The 7,162-nt window shown below is 36.1% G+C and overlaps 1 long non-coding RNA gene across 1 annotated transcript in view; it reads left to right on the forward strand.

Annotated features, from left to right (window-relative positions):
* The window catches only part of LOC120427904 (uncharacterized), a 60,807-nt gene extending 54,317 nt beyond the window's left edge, over positions 1-6,490 (forward strand). The window contains exon 3 of the long non-coding RNA XR_005607001.2: positions 6,405-6,490. This is a non-coding gene — a long non-coding RNA (uncharacterized LOC120427904). The remainder of the gene's footprint in view (positions 1-6,404) is intronic.
* The last annotated feature ends 672 nt before the right edge of the window (positions 6,491-7,162 follow it).

Here is a 7,162-nt window from a genome sequence, read left to right on the forward strand (position 1 = left end):
CTATCATGTGGATCAACGAAGAACTGTGCCTAAGATCGAAGAAAAGCTGACCGACCTGGACTGGGAGAATCTGTGGAACAATCTGAGCCACAATTTTCTCACAAGTGATAGCCGAAGCACTTTGTTCCTGTTGTACAACGATCTGCTGTTGAACAAGGACAAACTGTACGAGTACAAGATAGGACGAGTTGCGGACAACATTTGTGAAATCTGTGGGAAAAAGGACAACAACTTCCACCGGCTCAGGGAATGCGACGCATCGCAGGACGTGTGGAAATGGCTGAAAGAAACCGTAGCAAATCGTTTAAAAATCAATTGCGCAGACCCAGAAGACATTCTTGCTTGGAAAATACAAATCAATGACCAAAAGCAAAAAGCTGCTTTGTGGCTAGTTAGTTTTGCAGTTTCCTTTGTGTTAAAGAAATTTCCAAAAGGTAGCCTATTTGAATTAAAGAAAAGTATCAGTACAATTAGATGGAATAACAAACTTTGGTTCAAAGCCCAATTCGGAAAATGGCTCTATGTATGCTGAAGTTGCACCCAACTGAGATTCCACCACTGTCGCGCCCGGAGGACCCGGGGCCCCCCTGACCATACGTCTTGTCCGAGTGGAACAGGGACAACCCTCCGGCTCCTCCGGGGCGCCTGGATGAATCATCACGATTGTGCCCGGGGTGACTTTGATAGGTTTTTCAAATGTCCGTCAAATTAATATCTAAACATTTTTGAGAATTTTGAGTATGTAAGCATTAAGGGATAGCTTATTATCGAACGTATATGCGAAAATGTGACTGTTACATTGGATGTAACAAAATTAGTGGCCAAATCAAATTTCTATCAATGTCACCCCGGGCTATCAAAGTCACCCCAGTTTACGGTACTCGCGATTGAATGTGTAGTAGTGCGGTTGTCAAAATCGTTATCTCTGACTCTCTCATTCCAGCCTTGATTATGGTCCTGTTCAGCAACGGAGAAGGTTAGCCTTGGGTGGTCTCTCATGCCCTTGCTCACGCTAAAGCATGTTTTCATTTATAGTACAGTTCAGAATCTATTATCCAAAGGCATAAAAAAATTCAGTTCGAATAATCGAATCATTTTTTTTTTGTTTCAACAATTATTCAAATTTGATAAAAATGGGGTTTCATCATTTGAACCACCCTATCACACTTCTTTTGCACGTTACTTTGTCGGCGGAACGCGTGAATAAATGCATGTCTCACGCGCCGAAGGTTTGCGCTGTAAGTATATCTCAGGGGAGGGATTGAAGTTTCAGGTGAAGATGGTGGTTTTGACTACGGAGGGGGCGCGCAATCCTGACCTGGAGCCGTCCATCAAAAAACGGCGTTAATTGATGAACCATGTTTTCGCGTGTCGCGCGCCACAATACTTTAACATGCTGAGTTAGCTCGGTGAGAGGAGCTCTGAACCACTCTTCACTGTGTTACAACTTCAGATGAGCGGATTGTGCACTAATGTGCATTAGTATCTGCTGTGCTCGTCGATGGTCGAAGGTGTAATTAGAGTTGATCATCTCGTTTTAAGCGGGTTTTTTTTTTTGTTTTCGAAGGGGGGAGAATTATACAATTGGTCAATTTGGGGGGCCCTGGCAAAATCATCAGTTTAGCATTACCTAACGCGTGAGAGTTTCGTGTTTGGATTAGATCGTTTACCAAATTAATGCCACTAGTGTCATGGAGTCAAGGTGACGAGAGTAGCTTGTACACACGAACTCTTAAGTCAAGGGCATGAGAATAATCAAATAAAACCCAACAAAACAAGCCATATTTTTTTAAATCAAGCTCAAAATATCGATAACGTTTTGTGTAGAACTCTATCCTCAAATCAATTTTAATAAATGATTTCAAATCAAAGACTTAACCATCCCATTGGACTTGCTAATCCTGTTCACCAACTCCACATAAAGGCTCTCTTATTTCGAACAAAAACTAAAGTAATGCATATCCCCTTTGCATGAAGCCTGGTGGTAAACCGCCTATTTAACAATTTCAAACAAGAAGACGAACCAGAGCGGATTCCGGCTAAATGCAATAAAGGCACCGGGAAAGTTTTAATCCCTTTTCTGTATAACGCACTGTGCGAGCGAGCTTTTTATGTGCTTACCCCTTTTCCCTTTTCGCCGGAAAGCTAAAGTTTTCCCCCATTTTATGAAGGTGATAATGGTTATGGCTATTACGATCTTGTTGTCGCTTGCAGGCTTCAACTCCTAACCGTTAAAAGTCAGTCGCTTTTTTTGAGAAATTGCTTTCCTCAAGTCGCGACAAGATGATGATTCTCTTTTTTTATTGGACTTTTGACAAGTTTTTTGCTGTTGCGTTTTCAACGCGTAGGTTTAATCTAATTCAACCCTTGATCTGCCATAAAGAGCCCATCAGAGTGGTCCGTAACGCATGTTTAACGGCTATGAAAAGTCGTTCCGCCTTCCGAATTGATTAACATCAGAGAGCAGCGAGAAAATATTTATACGTTTGAAATATTAATGTCCTCGCCTTCTGCCGGGGATGCTGGAGTTCATATTGCGTTTATTACCCATTTTGGGCACGTTCTGCTGCTTTGGACCAACCGGCTGGTCGCTTCTCCGAGTTCATCATCGTGGTATTAATTAAATATACAAAACCTTTCTCTCTCTTGCGCGTAGTGTCTTGACTTGACCAGATGTCGACACACGGAAAATCGCAATTACTGGAGGCCGTTGGTCATACAGACGAGGGTGGTCCGTTTGGAATTGGAAACATCTTTCGGTTGACTCTTGATTATGGAATTCAAGACAATTCATAAAAAAAACACTAAAAAAACAAATTAATTGTAACAACATTGGACATAATTGGATAATTTAGTATTGAATATTTTTTTAAATGGAATAGCTACTTGAGGGTCACACCAACCATTTGGGGATGTTTCCATGAAGAACTAACCCGGAAAGAGACATGAACCGTTTGGCAACGACTTGTTTCTAGCTTTTCGCACACATAAATCTTGATAAACAACCCACCCACAATCTCTACCTCCTTCGTGCCATAGTTAGCTTCCCAACTTCCTGGCCAAGTTCTGCCAAGTTCACCGACAATTTCTCGAATCCTCTTCCTTCCTAACTTTTTGCACTCTGCAAGTTGGCGGAGCATAATTTTAAGTCTTTGCTGAAGTCTTAAGGTGCACCCACTTCTTTGTTGTTTTTTTGCAAAACCCTTTCTAACTATTTGTACGTGTGGGGGATGTACTTTTTATGGGAATCACGAACCGATTTGCTTTATTGTCTGTTGGACTGTTTGAAGTTGGTTCAAATTTGTTCGTGGGGCATCCCCCCCACGTTATGGTCCACCAGGGGGGGAAGTCACGTGGAAAATTCTTCACGAGAAACAATGAGGAAATGAGCCGCGGCGTCCCACCTGGTGGGAAAGAATGTGGAGTTGGGGGTCAATTTGTTTTGCTTCGTGCTTACAAAATAGCAGAAATGGTGCTACATGGTCTGGTTACAATTTGCCAATATTTCGTATCTTGCTGAATCCTAGTATTTAGAAAATAATTCAAATACAAACATTATAGTGAAACGTCCACAAAAATAAATCCAATTATGAAAAGTTAGTTTTTCGTGCTTAATTCAATAGCTTTCAGTGTATAACATAATATTTTCAATTAAATTTTATCCACCTGACCAAAATTACATTATATCAAAGCATTAAGGGGTTACATACATGTAGAAAATCTAATTTATTTCATATTTCCGAATATTTATTAAATCCTTTAAAAAGATAAATTCCAATCACTCCTGAAAGTTCCATGAAGATATGTCATGTTTTTAGTGAGTAGAAGACGATTTATGTTTAAAGTTCTGCCATGTGCAAAGCGACTATCAAACTTTGTGAGCGTTTTTCTCGGAACACCGAGTTGATTTACGGGTGCCACGATAATTCGAGATTGGATGGACCAAATTGGCTGAAATTTGGGGTGAAGACTCTCAAGACATATCCCGTGTGCATGACGAAGCCCGATTTTGAAATTTTGCTTTTTAAAAAAATACAAAAATCAAAAACGGACGATTTTTAATATGAAAAACACAAAAATATTTTTATCTTTTTTTTAAATAAACTTTTTAAAAATCGGCCTTCGTCATGCACACGGGACCGGTTTAATGAGTCTTCACAAAAATTTTGAGCCGATTTGGTCGAAGCAGTGTTGAGATATCGTGGCACCCGTTTTTTGAAACTGCTAACTTCAAATAGCTATATCTCGGCCTTGATGCAACCAAATGTCTTAAAATTTATATTGATAATAGTTTAAAATGTTTATGTTTATGTCCTGAAAACAAATTTAAAAAAGTTTGAGTGTGTGCCAATACCAACCCTTGACATGTTTGTCGATTTACATGTATGTAACCCCTTAATAAGCAAACGTTTTGATAAAACATTTAAAATATCAATTCCGATTTATCCGTACTAAAGTACTGTTGAGGTATATATTTTTTACCTTTTTCAATTTTGTATTTTGTATTTGGATTAGGCTGATACATTTTTTTATGTTTTTGTCTCCTCCCCTTCAAAATTGGCCCGAAAAATCAAGGGACAAACAAAATATTTGTTCAAAACACTTCAAAATTTCAATTGAAATTTTAGTACAATCAGCTGAAATCAATTAAGAATGCATTCCCCTGCGTTCAGAATCATCTTTAGCATGTTTGCAATTTGCGCATAAAGTTTTTTCACTAAACTTTTAGTTTTTGTTACATTTTTGAAAACTAATGATTGCAAAACATTTGAACTACTGTAGAAAGCATTTTAAAACACTTTTTTCATGAAAATGTTGAAACTATGGCTTGTTATTTTAATATTTTTATTTTTTAAAGGCTTTTTACAAATTTTGAACTTTGGAACCACACATCACGTAAAGACATTTTAACAGAAAAAATATTTTCATGAATTTAAAAAAATCACGGCTGTTACAATTAATAAAGCATTTAGTTTTTTCAATTTTCAATGTTAAAAAATTAAACAACTTGTGAAATTTTCTGATTTTTTTGATTTTTTTTAATACATTCAAGATCTTACATTTTAACAGGGCGTTATATTGAATATTTCGATATTTAATTTTTATTTTAATTCAAAAAATTTCAATATTTTTTTTGAAAAAGATTAGATAATTTTCCAAATAAAAAAAATAACCTTGAATATTTGATGATTAGCTGAGATATTGACATTAAAATATGAGAAAAGCATCGATTTTCATGTTTGTTTTTCCTTTTTTGGCTGGAGCTCATTAACCAGCGGTCCAGTCTTCAATGTCTCTTAGGAAATTTTATTGGACATTTTTTGAAATTTTCGAAAACAATATTTTCATGAATTTCTAATTTTGAACACTATTCAAAAGATCGAAAAACGTAAAGTTCTTTTCGATTGCAAATTTGATTTAAAATTAAATCTTTTTTCCTTAAATTTCTGTTTTTTACTAAAATTTCTATTTTTTACAAAAAACAAATTTTTACTAAAATTTCTATTTTTTACAAAAAACTAATTTTTACTAAAATTTCTATTTTTTCTAAAATTTATATTTTTTTCAAAATAACACATTTTTGAAAATCAAAACTCGGGGGCATTTTTTCCTCCATACTTCTTTATGGCTCAAAAGTTGCGGTTTTTTGTCCCCTAAAACATAGCAAACAATTTAAAAAAATGAAAAAAAGGAAATTGATTTTTTGTGAATAAAGTTCAGTCCAGACTCGATTATCCAAAGCCTCGATTATTCGAAGTTCTATTATCCGAAGGTTTGTATGGGACTTCGGATAATCGAAACACGAACAAAAAAATTTGTTTCGTTTTTTTCAATTTTCTTATTTTTAACATCAAATTCGAGTTCTGCAACCCCTTTTTGGTCAAATTTTAATGGTTTATTGCCTATAAAATTAAAAACATGTTTTTTTTCAATATTTTTTACCGCCATTTTGGCTCCATCTTGGATTAAAAAAATCTAAATAACTTTAGAGTAGTTTATGGGGTCATACTTAAGCTCAACAATCAAAAATAAATAAACGAGTCTGGACTGTACCGATGTTTTCGGAATAGTCCTTATTAATGCCTACAATTTTGCTGAAGACGCCAAATCGATCAGAAAATTCTTTTTATATCTAGAGATTTTCGAATATTTACGTTTCATTTTTGTATGAACAGCTGCCAAAATTGTATGGAGACTTTTATGTGTGATTCAGTAACACAAAATGACTTCTTTGGTAATAGGGAAAGACCCCACAAAGTTTGATCAAAATAAAAACAATATAAAAAATAATAATGCAGGACATCGGCCGATTTCGTAAAGAATTGCCCGCTTCAAAAAGCTGAATAACAGTTTAATTACTAAAATATTTTACTTACGCTGTTTTCTTTTTCTTTTCATTTCAGAATAAGGTACGTTCTGCAAAACATTCCACAATACCTTTCGCAGAGCTGGGAAAACAAACCTAACAACATGCCTAAAGGTTAGTTCTGGTTAAATTTGATCATTATAACTAACAACGTATGAAAACATAAGTTACTCGGAACAGAAACAAAACTGATTATTAGGAAAACGTACTCTAACCGATTCAAAAACACACTGCAGAACATCAAAATTTGCACTAAACAGGTAAAAAAACGAGGTAATTTTACATCACAAAATTTGTAACGTGACTTCTTTATGTGAGTAATTCCATTTTTTCAACATAAATTTACCTTCCAAATTTTTCATCATTTTGTTCTGTGTAACGTAGCAACATTTCCTCGAATCACACGACTTGAATTTCCTTCGGGCTTGTTCATTCCTCGAAAAAGATCGTCTCGTGCTCTTCATTCGTCACCAAGCTGCCCTGAAGATGTCGGTTTTGTTTGGTGCTCTGATGGCATCACCCTGAATGCGGTCATACAACGCCAGCAACAACAATTGGAAATGATGGGAACTGGAACTGGCACCGACGTCGGAAAAGTGACTTAGTTCCGACGACCGCGACATGGTCAGGTACAAAAAAAAAACACCAAAGCAAAAGCAGATTGAATTTTAATATCACATTTTATGGTTTCTGCATCTTGCACCACGGGGTGGAGGAAGCTCGGCCCACTTGGGCTTAAGGTGATGTGCCGTGTACCATTCAGCTAAAGGTTGGTGTGTCATTAAAAAAAAAAAA

This window comes from Culex pipiens, chromosome 2, assembly GCF_016801865.2.
Source record: "Culex pipiens pallens isolate TS chromosome 2, TS_CPP_V2, whole genome shotgun sequence".
Classification (NCBI taxonomy): Eukaryota; Metazoa; Arthropoda; class Insecta; order Diptera; family Culicidae; genus Culex; species Culex pipiens.